Raw genomic sequence first — 21,547 nt, 5'->3', positions numbered from 1 at the left:
TCAGGAGAGAAGGTCATAACAGAAGAGTCCGTTCTCACCCTGCGGAGTCCCTCCTTGACCCCACCCTGCAGTGAGGAAATCCAGCGGGCCCCGGGTGAGTCTCCACCCGGTGACGGCCCTCGCCCTCGGGGGCCCCTGGCTGGACGGGAGGCCGGGCTACGTCCTCAGACGCCCGCATACCGATTCGTGGGCAGAATCTGGCACAGCATGACCGGCGGGGGCTCCTCAGAACAGCCGCCTGGAGGCAAGCCAGCAAGGGCCACAGATGAGCCAAGGAGAGGGAGCGGGGGTCGGACCTCGCGGGACCCCTGCGCCGCGTGTCGGTACTTGAGCTCAGCTTCGAATCCCGGTCCTCGAGCGCCCGACGGGCCAAGGAGGTGGGGGAGGGCGGGGGCCCCTGCCTGGGGAGACACCTTGGAACCCGTGTGCTGGCCAGCAATCAAAGCGTCAAACCAGACGTGAGAAGATCAGGGTCCTCCGGGAGCAGTCAAGGCCCCTCCACACCTCCAGCGTCGGTGGCTCGAGCCCAGGAAGGGTTGAGGCGCAGCTTGAAGGGTTCGAGCCCCAGGGGTCGGTCGAGCGGAGGAGCCTCAGGGCCCTGGCGCGGTGTGCTCCTGCAAGACTGTGAAACTGGCGTGCTCCTGCAAGACTGTGCCACCGATGACCTTCTTCAAGACTGTCACTTGATGTGTTGCTTGTGGCGGACGTCTTGGCCTCTCACAGATCTCCGTCCGGCTGCCAGAGTGAGTCCAGTACAGACACGTCAACTTCCTGGGCGTCCTCTCCCTTCGTCTCGCATGCACAGAACAGCCGGGGGCAGCCAGACCCACTGGGACGGTGGGGCCTCCGTAGCCCCCGGAGCAAGGCGTCCGTCCACGACGACGAGGGGAGAGAGGCTAGGGAGGCTCAGCCCGGGAGGGCGTGAGAAATGGCTGGCAGAGCTGAAGTCCTTCCAGGCCAGTGTGATGAGCCACCGTGCCCAGGAGGAGGACTCGGCAGAGTCCTCAAGGAGCAGGTTCGCTCAGCTGCCCAAGAAGGAGAACGCTGCTCCAGAAGGCCACTTGAGAAAAAGCGTGAGGCACCTCCTGCAGTGGATCTTTCCCAGTAAAGGCAAAGGCCGGAAGATCCCGGGCACAGGGACCAGCCTGCAGCAGCCACCGCCCAGACGCAGGGGCCGTCTCAGGCACGTCGGTTGAGGACGGCAAGTCTGCCGGGGCTCAGATGCTCATGACGGCCGTGGGTCGCATCCTAGAGGAGAAACCTGGTGCCTCGCCAACGACGTAGAGCCTCGGAGGTCAACTGGCGCCAAAGGGAACCCCAGGCGCTGGCAGGTACCGGTGTCTGCTACCACAGGGTCCTCTCCTACCAAGAGCAGAGGAGAGTGATGAGAGAGACCGCCGCAACCTGCAGGCCACCCCCGACGGCCACGGCTGTCCTAACGAGAACCGGTGGTGTAGAGGCAGAGACGGCAGGTGGGCCTTTGTACCCAGGACGCCGGGGTCCCCAGACGGACCCTGCCACCACGGGCGGATTGCCGGCCAGAGCCTCGGGCCGCCCTCACCGCCCCCACTGCCCCAGGCCACTGCCTCCTTCAAAACTATGTCTCATCCGGTCATTCCGTGTGTGCTTCTCATGCCTTTCTTGGGAGGACACCTTTTCTCCAAGAAAGGATGATACAGTACAGAGAAAAATGTACTTTTCTCAGGTTAGCACATCCTCTATGGGCTAATGGCTTCTCCCACCACAGTTTTATTGTTTCCAAAATAAATGTTTGTTATCTCAGGAGAGGAGCTGGCCTCTGTCTGTGCCCCGCGGGGCCGGGGGGGGGGGGGGGAGGATCCGGGCATGCTCTCCCCCAGGTGCCTGCTTTGGCTCCCAGAAGGAATGGAGCCTGGGAGGAGGGTGGCCACGTGGTATACTCCAGACCCCCTCCCTCACACACCTTCGGTTTCCATAACGAACGAAAAGGAGAACACAACCAGAAGACCCCCACCCCCGGGATCGGGCTCCGCCTTCCAGTCCTGCTGTCTCTCTACCTTGACCTTGGGTGGCTGTAGGGGGGTCCTGCAGGGGCAGAAACCCCTGGGCTCCGGGGCACCTGGAAGACAGCGTCAAGGTGTCAGAGCCCGGGAGCCGAGTTTGGAGGCCAGGTTGGCCATGACGGCAGCGGTGGGAGGAATCCTGCCCTCCCCACACGACCCGTCACCTGCCCGGGACCCCTGATGGGGCTGGGGTGCAGATCGGCCGGGAGCCGCCCTTGGCTCCGCGTCACCCCCTGCTTTCTCACACTCTGAACCAGCGCGGGACGAGGACGAGGACGTGCTCCGGCCCGGGGAGGCGAGCGGGTGGGGGGCGCAGAGGCCGCGAGGACCGCGCGGCGGCCCTGCCCCGGGGTTGCAGTGACCCAGGAGCCCGCGTGCCCCTGACACCTGCAGGCCCCCCAAGGAGAGGTCTTTCCTGCGGTTCACCCCCAAGGTCCCCCCCCCCGCTCGGCCGTGGAGCCCGGGTGGGGGGGGTGGGTAAGGGAGGCCGCCGGGGCCCCTCCGCAGACAGCCAGGCTGGCACAGGAGGCCTGGCCGGGCAGGTTCCCTTCTGCGCAGTCTGGGGGTCTCGGGCGGACTGGGACTTAACAAATGGCCCAAGGCCCGGGACGGGTGGGGGTCAGGGTGGGGTACTCATGGCGTGGGGCGGAGTCCATAGGAGGGACCTGGAGACCGCAGCAGGGGTGGCCCTGCCCCCACGCGGTCAGGCCCGCAGGTGGGCCTGGAATCTGGTGAGGGGCAGGGCACAGCTTCTCCGGGGAAAGCAGTGGGGGGCCAGCAGTGACAGTGCAGCCAGGACCTGGGGGGAGGGGACCCAGCAGTGACAGTGCGGCCAGGACCTGGGGGGAGGGGGCCCCAGCGGTGACAGTGCGGCCAGGACCTGGGGGGAGGGGGCCCAGCGGTGACAGTGCGGCCAGGACCTGGGGGGAGGGGGCCCAGCGGTGACAGTGCGGCCAGGACCTGGGGGGAGGGGGCCCAGGGGGCAGTGCGGCCAGGCCTGGGGGGGGGGGGACCCAGCGGTGACAGTGCGGCCAGGACCTGGGGGGAGGGGACCCAGCGGTGACAGTGCGGCCAGGACCTGGGGGGAGGGGGCCCAGCGGTGACAGTGCGGCCAGGACCTGGGGGGAGGGGGCCCAGCGGTGACAGTGCGGCCAGGCCTGGGGGGGGGGACCCAGCGGGGGACAGTGCGGCCAGGACCTGGGGGGAGGGGACCCAGCGGTGACAGTGCGGCCAGGACCTGGGGGGAGGGGGCCCAGCGGTGACAGTGCGGCCAGGACCTGGGGGGAGGGGGCCCAGCGGTGGCAGTGCGGCCAGGGCCTGGGGGTCGGGGGGAGGGGAGACCAGGACAGAGAGCACCCGGGTCCTCGGGAGCTCAGGACAGGGTGACCTGGAGCAGGGTCCCTGAGTCTGGCTGCTCCCGGGTCCTCTCGGCGGCACCGAGAGGTGGACGCGGCCCCCACAGGCCCCTCCGGAGAAGGGCCACGGGCAGGATGCCGAGGGGGCAGCAGGAGACAGGAAGGAGCAAGTCCCCTGTGCCCTCCTCCCGCCGGTGGTGCAGTTAGGCGGGAAAGGGACGCCCCGCACTGTGAGACCCCCACAGAGATCTCTGACAGAGACCCCACAGAGAGACCTCTGATAGAGACCCACACCCAGACACCCGCAGAAAGACCTGTCACGTAGACCCGCTCAGAGAGACCTCACATAGCGCGCGTCCCACGGAGATGGTCACTGAGCGGTCCCACACGGGGCTTGCCCAGAGACCCCACGGGCGTTCTTTAGGGGCCCGAGCAGTCACCTGCTGGCAAGTGCTTCGCGGTGGATCTGAGTCCACTCGGCAAGCTGGCAGTGCAGGCGGACTGTGGGCGGCTGGGCCCGCCCGGGAACCCCGAGACGCTCGGACTTCGTCAGCATTTCCCCACGTGGGGGTCTCCACCGGGGGAGACGCTCGGGCAGCTTCGTCTTTTCCTTACGTCATTGCCTCCGAACTAAAGGGTGACCGATTCCACCTGTAGACCCCCAAATCCCTCCCCTCCACAGGAGTTGCTTAGCTTGAGCTCCGACCGCAGTTTAGAGGAACCACATTTAAGCACAAGAAAATGCTGCCAACCTCCAGTGAGGGCTCTTCTCTGTCCGGTTCTACTCAAGTCAGGCCAAACGCTGTCTGTGTCCCGTTTTTTTTACTTCTTTGGCGACAAGATCTGAATTCAAGAGAGCTGACCCTTCCTCACTTTGGAAGCATGGTCAAGACGTGCAGAAAACGAGCTGATGGAAAGAAAACAAACCAGCAAAAAGGCATCGGGACTCCCCCTCCCAGGGGGCGGTGCACTGGCATATTCTTTTGCCCCAAAGAGCTGTGTCAGGTTCGGGGCTTTTGTCTTAGTTTTAAGCGAAACAGACTAACAGTTGTGTGAAATGTTTACAAATGAGTCAGCTATCTAGAAACATTTCTGTTTTATTCTCTTGGAAAAATTCTATTTTTTAATATTTTTTCCCTTAAAATGTGGTAAGGCCCTCAAAAGGCATTATACATATTTCCAGAAGTGACAAAGTCCTGATGTGCAGCTCACGTAGCTTAAACTGATGTACTATTGGGGAGGATTCCTTTCTTAAGTGATTCTTTCAAAATGCACATTTTCCAAGACTCAGACAGTCAGGCTCCATTTTATATTCATTATAGGGCTAAAAAAAGGACACATTGTTTTAAACAGTTAGAAATTTTACAGAATATCTCATTTAATCTGTGAGATACAGACATGGCCTAATCGAATTACTAGAATGGACATCTTGGGGACACCTGAGTGGGTCAGTCCATTAAGCAGCTGACTTCGGCTCAGGTCATGATATTGTTCCCGAGTTCGAGCCCGCATCGGGCTCTGTGCGGACAGCTCGGAGCCTGGAGCCTGCTTCGGATTCTGTGTCTCCCTCTCTCTCTGCCCCTCCCCAGCTCACGCTCTGTCTCTGTCTCTCTCTCAAAAATAAATAAACATTACCAAAAAATGGACATCTTAATATCTAAATTGAAGAAAGTGTGCATTAATGATCAAAGTGTACAGGTTAATAACCAAAGGTGACATTAATGTATACAAAAAAGTGTCCACTAAGCATGAAAATTCCCACATATATCTAGCGCTTTCCAAAGGTGTATTTTAGTGAGTGTATAATATTTCTTGTTGCTCATAAGCAACTTGTTTTTCTTGCCTTGCTAAGAGGCTCTTTGGTCTTTTTATTTCAATAAGAAATACCTCTCCATTCTCCATAATCCACAAATTTATAACTACATCACTCCCTTACGATGTCCTTGAGTCACCAAATGATGGAACCTGGTCGTGGATATCTTACAGTATTCTACAGGATTGTTTTTTGCTTTTTGTTTTTTTAGTTGCAACTAATGCAGGTAAGTTTACTGATCAGAACAAAATGGGGCCAATTAGGAAGATTTTCATACAGGAAATACTTTACAAAAAGCAGTGTATCCTTTTCAAGTTGACTCTTTTAATCAGATTTAACGGAATGATTATTATTCAGTCTTTTGAATTAAAGTCATATAGGGTGGGCATAAAGTCTGCAAACATAGACATAGTCCATAATAGTTGATCGCTATGACACGTGAATATAATGGTCCCTCACTAGCAATTCATAGTTCCATAAGCTGTGTAAAATTTCAGCGAACAAATGTGCATTAAAGTAGAGTTCCCGTGAGTCACAGCACACACATCTGTCATATGTAGCCTCCAATGATGTGTGCGTACAATTCCTACCACGCAAACTTGTACCTTCACCCTAGAAGAAACCATCAAGGGGCTCCACTTTATTAGAAAAATACTGGCAGGGCACCTGGGTGGCTCAGTTGGTTGGGCGTCAGACTTCAGCTCAGGTCATGATCTCATGGTTCATGGTTTCAAGCCCCACGTGGGGCTCTGTGCTGACAGCTCAGAGCCTGGAGCCTCCTTCGGATCCTGTGTCTCCTTCTCTCTCTGCCCCTCCTCCACTTGTGCTCTCTCTCTCTCTCTCTCTCTGTCTCTGTCTCTCAAAAATAAATAAACGTAAAAAAAATTTTTTTTAAGAAAAATACTGGCAATGTTTCCAGACTTTATGGCTACCTGTATTTTATTTTTAATAAGTTTCGCCTCCTGTAAATCTTACGAACATTTCACCATTTATGTATACAAAGCAGAAATGGAAATCAAAGACTAAACAAAACGGAGGAAATAACAAACACGCATCTCCATTCTGCTGAAAATGGAGTGATTTTTAATATACCAGGCTGTCTACATGATATTCGGGATATATCACAAGCTTGGTTTTGGAAACAATTTATATTTAAAACAGGCCTTACACTGATTTCAATAAATCAGGGATTTGAGAACAAACTATGGAGGATGGCAATTTTGTGTTCCCTTTTTAATACTCCAAGGGGCAAAGATCTTTTCCCAATGGGCAAAATAAAGTAGACAGTAGTTCACCCTTAAGAGCGGTTCCCTTGATAGGTTACAACGTTATTTTCAGCATCATACACGTGTACTTTATAAGCATCTCCCACAGGGAGAACTTCTGGTAGCGTTCCCCAAAACACCCAGCTACGCTTTCGGATCGGTCTTTCGAATCGTGCCCCTGGCCATGTGGGTTGCTGTTCGTCCCAAACAGAGGCATGGCTCCGTTACTCAGGTTTGCTGGGGAGCCTTCCCTGGGCCGGGGCCTGGCTGGCATCCTATGCGTTGGTGACCAGATAGAGCCCAGTGTCCCCAAATCTCATTTCCTTGGCCTGGAAAACGGGGATCAAAGTTAATCGCGTTGCAGTGAAGGGGAAGGGAGTTCAAGTAGTAAAACCCTATGCTTGGCAAGTATCGAATGATTTTGCTGTTGTCGCTGTGATGTTTTTCATACTATTATTACCAGGTCAGTTTTTACTGGCTAAATAAAGTACGCCCGATTCGTTATTTCGTACAGAATTAAATTTTCTAGCACAAAACCTGGTGCTTTATAGATATATTAAAAATCAAAAACCCTCTCTGAGACAATAAACAATATTCTTTCAAGTCATCTTCAAATCATTTTGGGGGACACATTTATGGGTCTTTCCTAATCTACCCTGACTGTAAGGGACCCTGCAATCTCAAAGCTGTTACTTCCTTCAAATTGAACAAGCCAGCGGGGCGCCTGGGTGGCTCAGTCAGTTGAGCATCCGACTCCGGCTCAGGTTGTGATCTCACGGTTCATGAGTTCGAGCCCCGAGTCAGGCTCTGTGCTGACTCTTCAGAGCCTGGAGCCTGCTTCAGATTCTGTGTCTCCCTCTCTCTCTGCCCCTCCCCCGCTCACTCACACTCTCTCTCTCTCTCTCTGTCTCTCTCAAAAGATAAATAAACAGTAAATATATATATATATTTTTAATTGGACAAGCGGAACTCGTGTGTTACTTCCAAACCAACTCTGTCCTTTCCACCTGCCTGTTCGCACCTGCTCCTTGGTGCTCCCCAGCCCCCCGGGGTGAAATGGGGGGTCCCCTGGTTATCTCCAGGAACACCAGGAGAGCTGGTTTCAGTAATCAAATCGTGCAGTCCCAGGTAGAAGTCAAAACACCAAGCTGCGTGTCAACACAAAGCTTCTGCCCCCCAGGAGGGAGAGCGGCCTGCCTTCAGTGGGATGGGGGTGCGGGGGCCCCAGGATCACGTGACCTTCCCCTTTTGCGCTTGGCGCTGCTGCCTCTTCCCAAGGGCGCCCACCACCCTCGCCCGGTCACCAGCCTTACCGCCCTGGAGTTTGACCGCTCACGGCCCAGCAGGTGCAGCGGGGGTGAAAGACCAAAAGAGGGCTCGTATGCGGTCTGCACCACCCTGCTGCGCGCCCGCGGGGGTGCCCCGGGGGCTTGGCAGGGAGTCCGGGCGGGCTTCCTCTCCTGGGCGATTCGTTCCCGGGCGCCTCACACCTCCTTGGAAGCGAGGGCGAGCGCCTCCGCCGCCCGGTCCCCCTTCGGTCCCCCCATCACAGGGCAGCGGTTCAGGGCACGCGGCTGTCAGGCAGGGCCGCGGTGGTGTCTCTGGAGCGCCCCTCCACCCTGACCCTGGGAGAGCACTAACTCCCCAGAGCACCCCCTGTCCCCAGATGTCTCCAGGATGGTCAGACAGTCGGGCCGAGGTCCCCAAATGTCAGGGGGACCCGAGCAGCTTCCCAAAGTTGGTTCCTGGACGCCCCCTCTTGGGACGAGACTGAGGGTGCACTCTCAACCCCGGAAGCTCTCTCCAGAGAATAGAGTTGCCCATTCTACCCATTGCTCCTTCCCAGGCGCTGCTGGGCTGGGCTAGGGCCCCGCTTTCTGGTCCAGGAGCCCTCCTCTCCTCGGGATCAAATCTGAATGTATAAGCTTATTTGTCACTTTGAATTAACCTCATTACCCCCTTTACCAGTGCACTGGAAAGAACATCTCTTATTCTCAATAAAAAGAATTACAATATAAGCTTATAAAATTGTATATAATTTGGAAATATCTTTATTTTTACCTATTTATATAATATTGAAATATATAATATTTTATTCTGTAATATTATGTAATATTTTATTCACGTAATACTGGCACTCACCCATAAAAATACTTGTCAGTCTTTCCTCCTTCTTTACAAAAGTCAGAAAATACGTTAAGAATTAGCTGTGAAAATGCCCATATTTGGGAGGCTTTTCCCTTTTTTCCCATATTTATTTCTATGTTAAAATCTCTATTCTGTAAAAGATATTAAGCCTGGGGGTGGAGGGAGAGTCAGCCTTAAGGACATGCTAGGTGGAAGGTATTTCGATTTGAGGGTCACCTGACCGTTTCGGGATGCTGCCCATAGGTTGGCGAAAATCTCTAAAAGCTTAGGAACAGAAACCAATTGAGAATTAGATGCCAAGTCCTCAAAAGGAAGAGCCATCGGACCAGTTTGTGATGCCCTCCCCCACCTCTGGTAACTGGGACCAGAGCCTGTGTGGAGAGAGAGCATGCCTTCCGGACCCTTCAGAGAGACCAGCAGGCGGGTGGGGTGTCCCCAGAAGGCAGGTTGGGTCTTCTCGGCGAGCTTCTCCCGGGATGCTTTACTGCTGAGGGGTGACCGGATTTCCAGGGGAGACCACAGAGGAGAAGCAGAGAGAGCTCTCCTAGGCCCTGTTATCGCTGCTGGGCTTGGCTGTGTTTTCCCGTGGGTAATAAACATGATTATGTTAAAGTACCCAGCACTAAAATCATATTCAAACACCTCTTCGCCTGCTGGTGAGTTCCTCGATACTATGGGCCAGATGACATGTTTGGGGACACTGGTCTGGGGACTGTGTTGGCAGGATGAACTTTTTACTGAGTGAATTTATGACAATGAAAGCTCATCCAGCAGAGATACTAAGAAAACAAGTTATTTATTTATTTATTACATATTTCTAAAGTTTATTTCTTTTTGAGAGAGACAGAGAGAAAGACAATGAGCGGGGGAGGGGCAGAGAGAGAGGGAGACGCAGAATCGGAAACAGGCTCCAGGCTCTGAGCTGTCAGTACAGAGCCCGATGCGGGGCTCGAACTCACGAACTGTGAGATCATGACCTGAGCTGAAGTCGGACGCTCAACCGACTCAGCCATCCAGGTGCCCCTTTTTTATTTATTTTGAGAGAGGGAGAGAGAAAGCACATGTGCTCATATGCATGGGAGAGGGGTGGCAGAGAGAGAGGAAGAGAGAGAGAATGCCAAGCAGGCTTCATGCTGTCAGTGCAGAGCCCAGCATGGGGCTCGATCCCATGAACCGTGAGGTCATGAGATCATGATCTGACTGGAGATCAAGAGTCGGATGTTTAACCAACTGAGCCACCCAGGTACCCCGGAAAACAAGTTTTCTAACTTTCTAGTAGGGAAAGCATCCAGTACTGTTGTTATTTAGGGACAAAAGTATGTATTTGTTTGGAAGAATTTTTCACGAAAGAGCGGTGGGTGGAGGAAATGATGGATGCGGACGTCTGACTGGAACATTCCTCCTTGGTGACTTTGGCAGGGCTCCCAGACCTTGTGCGGCTGCTGCCGTTCCGTCCTGAAGGCTCTGGCCTCTTTGTCAGGCTCGGGGCAACCCCGAGGCTGCTTGTCCAAAGGCAGACACTCTTGTCCACTCCTGTCCCTTGCTGGCCAGATGGACACACAACGTCATCCACGGCTGAGCGTTGTTTAGTAACTAGCTCTGTTTCCTCGGGCACAGTCCATACACTCCGTAGTCCTGTTTATCACCGCCTTCTTTTACAACCTGAGGGTAAAAATGGATAACCGACTTTAAACTCATTCCCGTTCAATGACAAGGCACATGAAAAATTTCCTCGTGATAGTGGTCTCCGTTCCATAGCCAGCTGAGTCGGTCAGCCTTTTCACGTTGGCTTCTTTCGCTTAATTTTACACACTTAAGCTTCCTCCGTGCCTTTCCACGTCTCGGTAGCTCGTCTCTTTTTAGGACTGAATAATATTCCATTGTCTGGACGTTCACTTGCTGAAGGACATCTCAGTTGCTTCCAAGTTCTGGCTGTTATGAAAAAAAAACAGCTACAGACACTTCTGTTCAGGTTTCTGTGTAGATACAACTTTGCAAGTCCTTTGGGTAAATACCCAGAAGGGAGAATTCAGGACTGGGTGGTGGGAGTTTGTTTGGTGGTGCAAGAAACTGCCAAACTGTCTTCCAAAGGGGCTGTGCCATTTTGCATTCCCTCCAGCCATGAGTGAAAATTCCTGTTACTCTCTACATCCTCACCAGTATTTGGTGTCGCTGGGGTTCTGGATTTTGGCCACTCTCACAAGTGTGTAATAGTGTCCCATTTTTGTCTTAATTTGCAATTCCCTAGTGACATAATTGTGCGGATCTTTTTGTATGCTTATTGGCCACGCATATAGCTTCTTTTGTACGGAGCCCGTTCAGATCTTCTGCCCATTTTTTAATCTTGTTGCTTGTTTTCTCATTGTCGGGCTTTAGGGGCACAGTCCTTGATTAGATGAGTCTTTACGAGTGTTTTGTGGCTTGGCTTCTTATTCTCTTGACATTTTCTGTTGCAGAGCAAGAGTTTTTCATTTCAGTGACTTCCAACTTACCAACTGTTTCCTTTGTGGACTGTGCCTCTGGTGTTGTATCTAAAAGTCATCACCATACCAAGGTCATTAGGGTTTTTTCCTCTGTTATCTTAAGTTTTACATTTGGGTCTGGAATCCATTTGGAGGTGTTTTTTGTTTTGTTTTCGTTTGGTCTGGCATGTGGACGTCCAGTTGTCCCGACACCATTTGTTGAAAAGTCTTTGTTCCATTGTGTTGCCTTTTCTCCTTTGCCAAAGATCGGTCAACTCTATGTGTATCTATTTCTGGACTCTCTATTCTGTCCCATTCATCTGTTTGTGTACTCTTCTGCCTATACCACACTGCCTTGGTTACTGTAGCTTTGTAGTAAATCTCGAAGTAAGAGAGCATCAGTCCTCAACTTTGTTCTTCTCCTTCAATATTGTGTTGACTATGCTGGGTCCTTCGCCTTTCCATACAAACTGTAGGACCAGTTTGTCAATATCCATAAAATAATTGGGGGTTTTTATTAGGATTGAATCTATAGATCAAGTTGCGAAGAACTGACATCTTGACAATATTGAGTCTTCTTATCCATGAACATGGAATGTCTCACCATTTATTTAATTTTTCTTTGATTTCATTCATCAGAGTTTGGTAGTTTTCCTCACACTCATGTAGATCTTCTACATATTGTTAGATATTATTATCGTTCTACATTATTACCTTCTACATGTTGTTAGATTTATACGCATGTATTTCATTTGTTTGGATGCTAATATAAATAGCACTGAGTTTTTAATTTCACTTTCCACTTGTTCGTTGCTGGTATATAGGAAAGCAATTGACTTTTCTAATAAATTGTGATTTAAAAAGTACTGAGATGTTTTCAGAAAAATCCTCAGGTTTTATGGAATAAGTCAACAGGTTGATGAGAAGCTGAGTCCCTGTGTCAGCAGTGGGGACAGCAGCACCTGTCCCCATGGTCACTATTATCCCATCAGCGCACCATCGGTCTGGATGCTTGAGAAATAGAACCATTAAAATGTGGCTTCTGGCCCTTACAATTTATAGTCCTGAGTCTTCAAAAAATGAATCTTATGTAGTGCCTACTTTTCATAAGTAAAAATGCTGATACATCTTCAAAACATAGAAAGTGTAGGGGAAAGAACATATACCAACTATAATACTGAATTACGAATTCAGTATCACACTCATCAATTAGAATAGATGATGAGACATTCACATTCTTCCCAGAAAGTCTTCTCCTTCTTCATGACCCTAAGGAATAGATCATTGCAGAGAAGATAAACAGGAGAAACTAGGAGCACCTGGGTGGCTCAGTCGGTTACGCATCTGACTCTTGGTGTCGGCTCAAGTCATCTCACAGTTTTGTGAGTTCCAGCCCCGCATGGGCGCTGCGCTCCATCCAGCCTGCTTGAGATTCTCCCTCTTTCTCTGTTCCTCCCCCACTCACACTCTGTCTCTCTCAAAGCAAATAAATAAAGTTAACAATTTTTAAACAACCGAAAGGAGAAATTAGGGAACTAAAAGTCTACAGTAGGAAAGAACCCAGTAAAACGTTCCCACTGACGAAATACATGTCCAATCTCTTTCTCTCTGTAGGGTTTTCATTCTCCCTCAGTAGCACCTAAACAGGAACACACTGCGACTTGAGGAACAGCTATGTATCAGGCACCATGTTAAAACTGGGGATACGGTCCTGATTTAAAACCCCATTTTCTACTTCCATGAAGCATACAGTCTGGGGTAAAAAGCAGACGCTGAACAAATAGAACTCACAGCCATAAAGCTGCAACGATAACCAAGGACCATGCCCACTGGGTTAAGCAAAACCACTGTCAGAGCTTCCGCACCGAGACGTCACTCTGTGCCTCTCCACCCCCAGAAGTGCGACTGGTGGAGTCCCGGAGCAAGCTGTAGTCTGTGGGAGGAGATCGTTCAGTGTCCCACACCCGAAGGTGCACCGTTGGAATATCAGGAAGAAACGAGAGGGAGAGAGCCCACCCAGACCTTCCGCCCGCGGTCTCTGTCTCTCAGCTGCTGCGATAATCAATCACTAATCGATCGCCGTGGCTGGTTAGCCAAACACCTGAGGCCTGGGTGACAGGGTGGGACAGGGCTGGGAGGCAGGGAGCCTTGGGGAAGACCGGGGTCTGCCAGAGCCCAGGTCACCCCAGAGGCCTTATTCACATTCCCTGTAGCTTGCGGTCTTGTTTGCCTTTGGGCTGGGGTCCCGAACGTCCAGGCAGGGCCATGCTCTGGGACCCTGCGTGTCCCAGGACCTGGTCCCGCCAGGGTCGTGAAGGGGACAACAGACCCACTGCAAAGATGCTCTCTTTGACCAAATGTTGGCCAGGCATTCCTAAGCAATCTCTTTCACTAGGCCCAACCTTGGCCTCCCGGGTCCTCCCTTGTAGGGTCCAATTCTGGCAGGAATTCTGCTGTCGGTTTGGCCAGACCACCCTTGGTCCTCGGTATCTGGTTAGGTTATGAATCTTCCATCACCCCGGGGGATCACCCGCCCTCAGCGCCAATCCTAGTAGGACGGCTTCCCCAGAACCTTCCTTACCCGTGACCTTTCCGCTTAGCGATTTTCCATTCTACCCGCCCTCACCCTCCACCTTTGACTCTAAATGCCGCCTTTCCTTGCTGGGTTTGGGGTTGAGCCCCATCCACCTGCCTTCCCTACTGCATGCAGTCAGCCCGACCAATGTCATGAATAATTGTTTTCTTGACAGAAAGCACTGACTTTCTGTCCGTGTCCGCGAGGCAGCTCAGTCTGAAGGACGAGTCCGTGCGCGTGCGGCTGTTTCAGGCCCCGCGTGCTTTTCCACGGCTTCTACGGAGCTGGGGAGTTGGCCGCATGGGGAGGGTGGGCGCAGGCCGGCCCCAGCAGAGGATGTGCTCTGGGGGCATCGTTTCTACCCGGCGCCATGACACCTTTGGTGGGGGGAGGCTTTGGTTTGTTGGGTTTTTCCCTCCTTCTCCCCACGGAGTTTCTGGTTTCTTAAGGGGTTTTGATACACTCCTGCAACGTATGCCAGTCAATAGAGTCTCTACCCTAGTCATTGTTACCATTGTTACCATTTAACTTCCGTTCCCAATTCCTTTTTATAGAAACCCAATGACTTCGAAGATTCACCCTCGAGGACTCTTGTTAACATTTCTCCAGAGAAATGCTGGCCTGTTCCAACCATCGTTCAAGCCATCATGTCCTCAGTGTCCTCCCAGACTCTGTCCTTGGCTCCTGAGTCACACACAGCCTGTGACGTCTGTGCCTGTGCGTCCTGGGTGTACGGCCATTGGCCCGACAGTCCTGCTGGGCCAGCCTCACTGCCCGGCTGAGCAGGGCATCCGAGGAAGGCGCACCTCAGGCCCCAGGAGCAGAGGCCCGTGTTCAAAGGATTTTGCCCGGATGGTATACCAGAGGCCTCAAATAGATCAGCACAACACGCTAAAATTAAATCCGCAATCTGTGCTCCGTGAAATGTGTGTGTGCTATTTCCTTCCCCATTAAAAGAAGTATTCTCTGAAGAAAGAATTTCAAACTCCTAGCACAACATATGTTGACCTTCAAAGCAAAGGAATCATAGACAAGGAAGGCAGTGGGCAGTTGAGGTTAGTTGTGGGATAGATTAACTAGATCAGATACTTTAAAAAGCAGACCGGGCGCCTGGGTGGCTCGGTCGGTTAAGCGTCCGACTTCAGCTCAGGTCATGATCTCACAGTTGGTGATTTCGAGCCCCGCATCGGGCTCTGTGCTGATAGCTCGGAGCCCGGAGCCTGCTTCACATTCTGTGTCTCCCTCTCTCTCTCCAGCCCTCCCCTGCTCGTGCTCTGTCTCTCAAAAATAAATAAACGTTAAAAAAATTAAAAAATCAGGCCAACTCTTCACCGGTGTTGAGTACACATCCCGTGTGATTGGTATTCTGCTCGGCAGGTTATTCTCTGGGGTTTTTTTTAGCAACCAAGCTGTATGCACGGATTAACGTCTATCACTAATAATTATACACATCCAGTTAAATAACAAAATTCAACCAAACGCATTTGAAGATTTAATTGGCTTTATTAAATGAATCAGCAGCACCCCATCTAGCAAGTTGAAAGGCACTATAAGGAGTTATAGAAAATGAAAGGGTTTTATAGATGGAAGATAGGGCCAAGACAGTTACTAGCAAAAGAAAAAAAATGTTCCAGGCGAGGCTACTTTCTAGGATGAAAAGCAAGGGATCTTATCCTGAGGTGACCTCATCTTTCTTTGGAGCATGGAGAGCACCCATGTGGCCGGCTCACTGGAAGGTTCGTGAATGGCCGGTTAAGACAACATTGCCAGGGAAGATTGAAATTGAAACCAAATTATGTATTAAGCACCTATTTACAAAGATGGTCTAAGAGACACCATTTTGGGGCCTTGTTGTTGTTTTTTTAACAATCTAAAGACATGTATAATACCTTTATATTTAACGTCCAAAATAAATATTGTACCTGTTATTTCCTCCTCACTGTCGTTTCTCCTATGAAGGGAAGTACAGACTGTTTTCATGGAATTACAATTATAAAGATGTTTAGGAGGCGTCTGGGTGGCTCAGTCAGTGAAGCATCTGACTTTGGCTCAGGTCATGATCTCGCAGTTTGTGGGTTCGAGCCCCACGTTGGGCTCTGTGCTGTCAGCTCGGAGCCTGGAGGCTGCTTCGGATTCTGTGTCTCCCTCTCTCTCTGTCGCTCCCCATCTCGCACTCTGTCTCACTCTCTCTCTCTCTCTCTCTCTCTCAAAACTAAATAAAGACTTTAGGCAATCAATCAGGAACTGACTTGAATGAAAAAAAAAGAAAACTCAACTAATTGAAAACATCTTTAACAGCTTTTGAAAACATCTTCTGAAGTACAACATCATTATTAATCAAAATTATATTTATTAAACTTCTATGTATTTAATAGAATTAAATAAATACCATTTATTAAATTACTGAGCCATGCTAATAACCATGTGTATGAAAAAAACATGAATTCCTGATATCTTTCTCTTGTCAATGTTACAAAAAAGTTCATGAGCAAAATGAAAATGAAAAATGCAAATATTTTGGTCCCTTTTTGTAATTTCCCCATAAATGTCAGTGGAATTCAGCCCTCGGCTGCCACTTACTACATATTTGCAAAATACTCTCTACAAAATTACTGATGTCAAAAATTCTGAAACGGTAAAAATTAAAAGCAGATCAGTAAATTAGTATTTGGCAAGTGTCCGTTGTACATATAAGAACCCCTTCACATGCAAACTGGGAGTTCTGAATTTGAAAACTCCCAGTTTGCATGGGAATGGCGCATATATATATATATATATATATACACAGACACACACAAGTAACCTAAGTTAAGATTTGCTTGTGTTCTCGAAATAAGCTAGATTTAATGGCTTAAATGGTTGTATCCCCTAGAGGCCCCTCGAGTTGGTCTCTATTTTATTTTATTTTAAATTTTTTAATGTTTATTTTTGAGAGAGAAAGAGAGACAGAGCATGAGCAGGGGAGGGACAGAGAGAGAGGGAGACACAGAATCCAAAGCAGGCTCCGTGCTCCGAGCTGTCAGCAAAGAACCCGATGCGAGGCTGGAACTCACAAACTGTGGGATCATGACCTGAGCCCAAGTCAGGCGCTTAACTGACTGAGACACCCAGAAGCCCCTTTTTTATTTTATTTTTAACACTAATAATTCCTTACTACCTTTATATATGTAACAGAGAAGATGTCCTCAGTATGTTCTCCAAACCACCCATCAGATGATCAAATTCTCTGTCATAACTTGAACTGTCATACTCAGATTTCCCAACACATATTTTCTAATTATAAAGATCTGTTGAATAATTAAAGTTGACTATCAAAGTTCAAAATAACTCAATTGTCATTAAATGTGAAAACATGCTACCCTTTAACGGTTGGCTGTGGACCTCATGGTCCATAATCACTGTGTGGAATCTAACTTTTTGAATATCCCAATCATCTTCTAATTCCCGGTTATATGCTTATCATCCTAAATGACAATAACATAGGACTTGCTTTTTTTAAAAATCTGGTTAACTCGTGTAGTTTTTCTTTATTGACAAAAATTGGCTGTTAGCTAAAACGATAACCAAAAAATGAAATAAACAATGTAGACAAAAATGTGCGATGTTACAACTCTTTTCTCCAGGATATACACAAATATGGGATATGAGCACATGATGAATTTTTCCTTGATTCTTCATGTTGAGAATAAAAATCCCAAAGAGCTCCTAGACCTGTCTGCCTCTCAGGCTTGTTCAAAGGAGGTAATGAGACGTTTTGAACAACAGAGGTAGGGCACAAAATGCTATTGTCAGCTAATCAGAAATCCATCCCAACTTTGATCCGAGAGAGGTAGGGGTGTAACGAGAGGGGAGAGAGAGAGCGGAAGAAAGACCTAAAGTCTAGATCAGCTTGCTTCAAATAGTTGAAAAGACCCTGAAAGCAAACCAGCAGAGGGAAGATGTCCCCCAAATTGACCAGCCCATCACCACCGGAACGCCCCACAGAAATGGGTTTTGACCTGCGGTTTTCAGAAACCACCCTTGAGAACTGTCTGCTCTGCGCCCTTCCCCCTCTTTCTCAGGGGAGCCACTGACTTGAGATTTACCGAGACATGTTCTCCTTCCTTTCCAAGAAGGGACCCTCCAGACTTGTCCCCGGTAACACAGCAGTCCCTCCAGGCAACCTTCCCGTCCCTGAAAGCCCTGTGCACCTGCATGGAGTTGGCGCCCCGTGGATGCTGTGCCCGTGGCTCTCCCGGGGACGCCTGGACGTCACCCCCACTTCTACCAGCGCCCTGCAGGTTCTCACTGACGCCGATAACCACCAAGGCGGTCAAGGAGCGCTCTTTGGTATCCCGGCTCTTGAAACGCTCTATCCTAGTTCTCGCTCAGCCGTACCTCGAACAACCACAGTGGAGATCGCTTGCTTTGCGGAAGGGAACCCGCGCCTCTTTCAGCTTTGGAGACGGAGGGCTCCCGGCGAAAAACGGAGCCTGGGGACGCCCCAGGGCACTCGGGACCGCAGGCGAATGTGCCCCCCCCCCCCACGACGGAGCCAGCACCTGGGCAGCTCCTGCAGGAAGGCCTTGATGCCACCTGTCAGTGGGTGACAGCGGCAGCTCCACGGGGGCCCCGAGGACACAAGGGCTCTCCCGTGGAGGACGAAGCAGACTGAACTGCGTTGGGCCTTTGAAGCATCTGCAGGGGTGCCGCTCCTGTGCCCGGAGGGCAGCTGGGTCCGAGGCGGCAGGTGTCTGCGAATTAAGAGAGGGTCTGGAGTTGGAGGGCCAACTGAGAGCAGAGAGCCCCATGTGCGGCTTGAACTTGTGAACCATGAAATCGTGACCTGAGCCCAAGTGGGCCGCTGAACCGACTAAGCCGCCCAGGCACCCCAAAAGAAGGCGAATTTCGATGCAAAGTTTAAGAAGACATAATCTCAGAATTAAGGACGGGACTTTTTAATTGAACAAATTTGGTTTTGTGAGAAGCCTACCACATCACCCTTTCTGTTCTTATCTCCCTGGGGAGCTGGCCTTGGACTGTCCTGGAAGAGGGATCCGGGAGCCCCTGGGTAAACAGCACGGTCAGGGGGGCCAGGAACCGGCTGCGGTGCATCCTGAGTCACGTTCCTCCTCCTCTTCTGCCCGGTGTCTTTTTTGGGTCTTCAGAAGGCATCTGGCAGCTGACCGAGGGGTGCACGACCCCCAGCGGGATTAAACCTTCACTCGGAAAGCGTGGACACGAATGGCCTGGAAGGTTGTAGGTGGCGCATCGGGCTAGTGGGGCCAGCAGCGTGTGGGGCAATAGTCCCAGCACTGGGAGCAGTTACCACTGATTGAACACCACTGTGTACCCACACTGCCCGCTTTATTTCGTACTCCAGCGTTTCCCTCCGATCATCCAAACATAACCTCCTTCCGTTTTCTTGAAGAGAACCAGATCCAAAACAGACCGTGAGGTCCACAGTAACGTATCAGAGTCATCAAAGCGACCAATCTTGCATTCACTGTTTGGAAACTCCCTTAAACAATTAGCGTAAGATTGGCTTTTTTTAAGATTTCTTCGGGGTTTCCCCAGATAGAGAGCTGAATTGTCCAGAATCACCCGAATGCATCGGTGATAAATGACAACAGACTAATGACATATTCAACGGTCTTACTTTAGATCTTTGCACATAATGTACAATTCTGCAAAATGGACGTCTTTGTTGAAAGACACCCCCCTCCCCGGGACGTAATTAATGCTGGTGTTGGATAGTGCTTCAAAGAACAGCGATTTCATTTTCTTACAAAGTCAGGGGAAATTGCATCAATACATCAGGTAAGTGACTCCTAGAGGCATTTTTATAATTGATAAAGATAACATTGTCCTGAAATGGAAATATTATCCTGAATGTAACTGAATTGGGGAACATAATAAAAATGCTCATCCCCAGCCTCGCTCACTTCACTTGTATTGATAAGAGTTCACGGTTAAGGGGGCGCCTGGGTGGCGCAGTCGGTTAAGCGTCCGACTTCAGCCAGGTCACGATCTCGCGGTCCGGGAGTTCGAGCCCCGCGTCGGGCTCTGGGCTGATGGCTCAGAGCCTGGAGCCTGTTTCCGATTCTGTGTCTCCCTCTCTCTCTGCCCCTCCCCCGTTCATGCTCTGTCTCTCTCTGTCCCAAAAATAAATAAAATTTGAAACAAAAAAAATTAAAAAAAAAAAAAAAAAGAGTTCACGGTTAAGCTTCAAAGCTCTAGAAAAGTGTGCAACAGCCTATGTCTGAAAGAAAGATTGACCTCTTCTAGACACTGTGCCCTGTTGCCTTTCCAAGGTTCGTAGAAGAAAGAGGACTATATTCAAATTTTAACAGAAGGCATGCACAAAGTGATAACTAAAGAGCCTTTAACAAAGGGATGGCTCACAGGGGTGGACACGTTGCAGGGGACCCTAGGGATGTGGACACCTAGGGACTGAGGGCCGGGGACCCGCAACAGCAAGATGACAGCTCACCTCCAGCTCTGAAGGGGTTGGAGAGCAGGTGTGTTTCTGGAGGTCGACCAGAGCCCATTGTTGGAAGAGTCCCTGCCCGTGGAATCGGCCACGGCCAGGGCCGGGTACAATCGAGGCACCGGAGGGCGGGAAGTGAGTGCCCTCGTTCTCTGTTCCTGCCCTCCCAAGCACCTCTCATTGGCTGACACTGCACGTTGACCAGAGGTCACAGGGTCCCGGATGAAGCTCCGTGGAAGCCAGCTCCCAAGAGTGGGAATGGACGAGGAATGGAAACGGGGTGCCGGAGGAACGCAGCACGGAGAATGGTCGGTCAGACCTTTCCCGGAGAGACACCACAGACTAGGGGATGCCACACGTGTTCGCGTATTAATCTTCTGGTGACTTTAAGATGGTTCCCGTTTCGCCAACAAACCTGCCCTGTATTTGCCAGGAGGGAAGGCACCCACCGGCTCCGCCGGGGACCCGCTCCTTAGCACAGAGCCTTGCAATTACCCTGCGTGTCTAGCGCATTTCTGTGTCTGGAACATGACCGGGCTCAGATGTTGGTTGCAAGTCAGTGAGACGAAACAAAACAGAACAAAACACCACGGACGTGAGGCGGCTCCTGAGGTGAAGACATCCGAAGTTTACGAAAATGAAATGTCCTAAAAAGAAGCAGGAAAATTATGCATCAAAAGGAGCAGCTTGTCTGGCAGATTAAGAAGACGGAGACGGAGAATTGCTTTTTAGCGACGTCATTAAAGAGAATTAACAAAGACCAAAACCAAGAAGGAAGAAGACAACAGAAGACAGATTCTTGTCCACAAAGGCGACCGATATAGTAACTGGAACAACTCAGCCAGGCAGGGGTTTCTAACATTGGGCAAAATTAAACGTTAGATCACTAAACCGCTTATCGTAGCCTGAACTGGGATCTCCCCCCAAAGATGCTGACACCCGGATTTAGTGCCCACAAACGTGACCTCACTCGGAAATGGGGTTTTTGTGGACGGTCAAGTTAAGCGAGGTCGTTAAGGTGAGCCCTGATGCCGTATGACCGTCCTGGTAAAAAGAGGAGGTTTGGACACAGACAGACACGCGTCCGGCGGGGGGGGGGGGCGCGGGGGGAAACACCGCGTGAAGTTGAAGGCGGAGATCGGAGCGAAGTATCTTCAAGCCAAGGACGCCGAGGATGGTCAGCAGGCCCCCACCCCCAGCACATTCTCCCTCCCAGCCCCAGGAGGAAGCACCCCTGCACACAGATGCCCTGACCTCAGGCGTGCAGGCTCGGGCACTGGGAGACATTGAACTTGTGCGGGACCTGCTTACGGCAGCCTCCACAAACAGATTCGCCGCCTTTCCCGACAAATAGAGCCAGCAGGCAAATTGTCCTCGTCAGCTACTGAAGCACTGGGACACCGGAGATCCCTTTCCTG

The sequence above is a fragment of the Lynx canadensis genome, chromosome D4 (genome assembly GCF_007474595.2).
Source record: "Lynx canadensis isolate LIC74 chromosome D4, mLynCan4.pri.v2, whole genome shotgun sequence".
Lineage (NCBI taxonomy): Eukaryota > Metazoa > Chordata > Mammalia > Carnivora > Felidae > Lynx > Lynx canadensis.
This window is presented reverse-complemented; position numbering follows the sequence as displayed.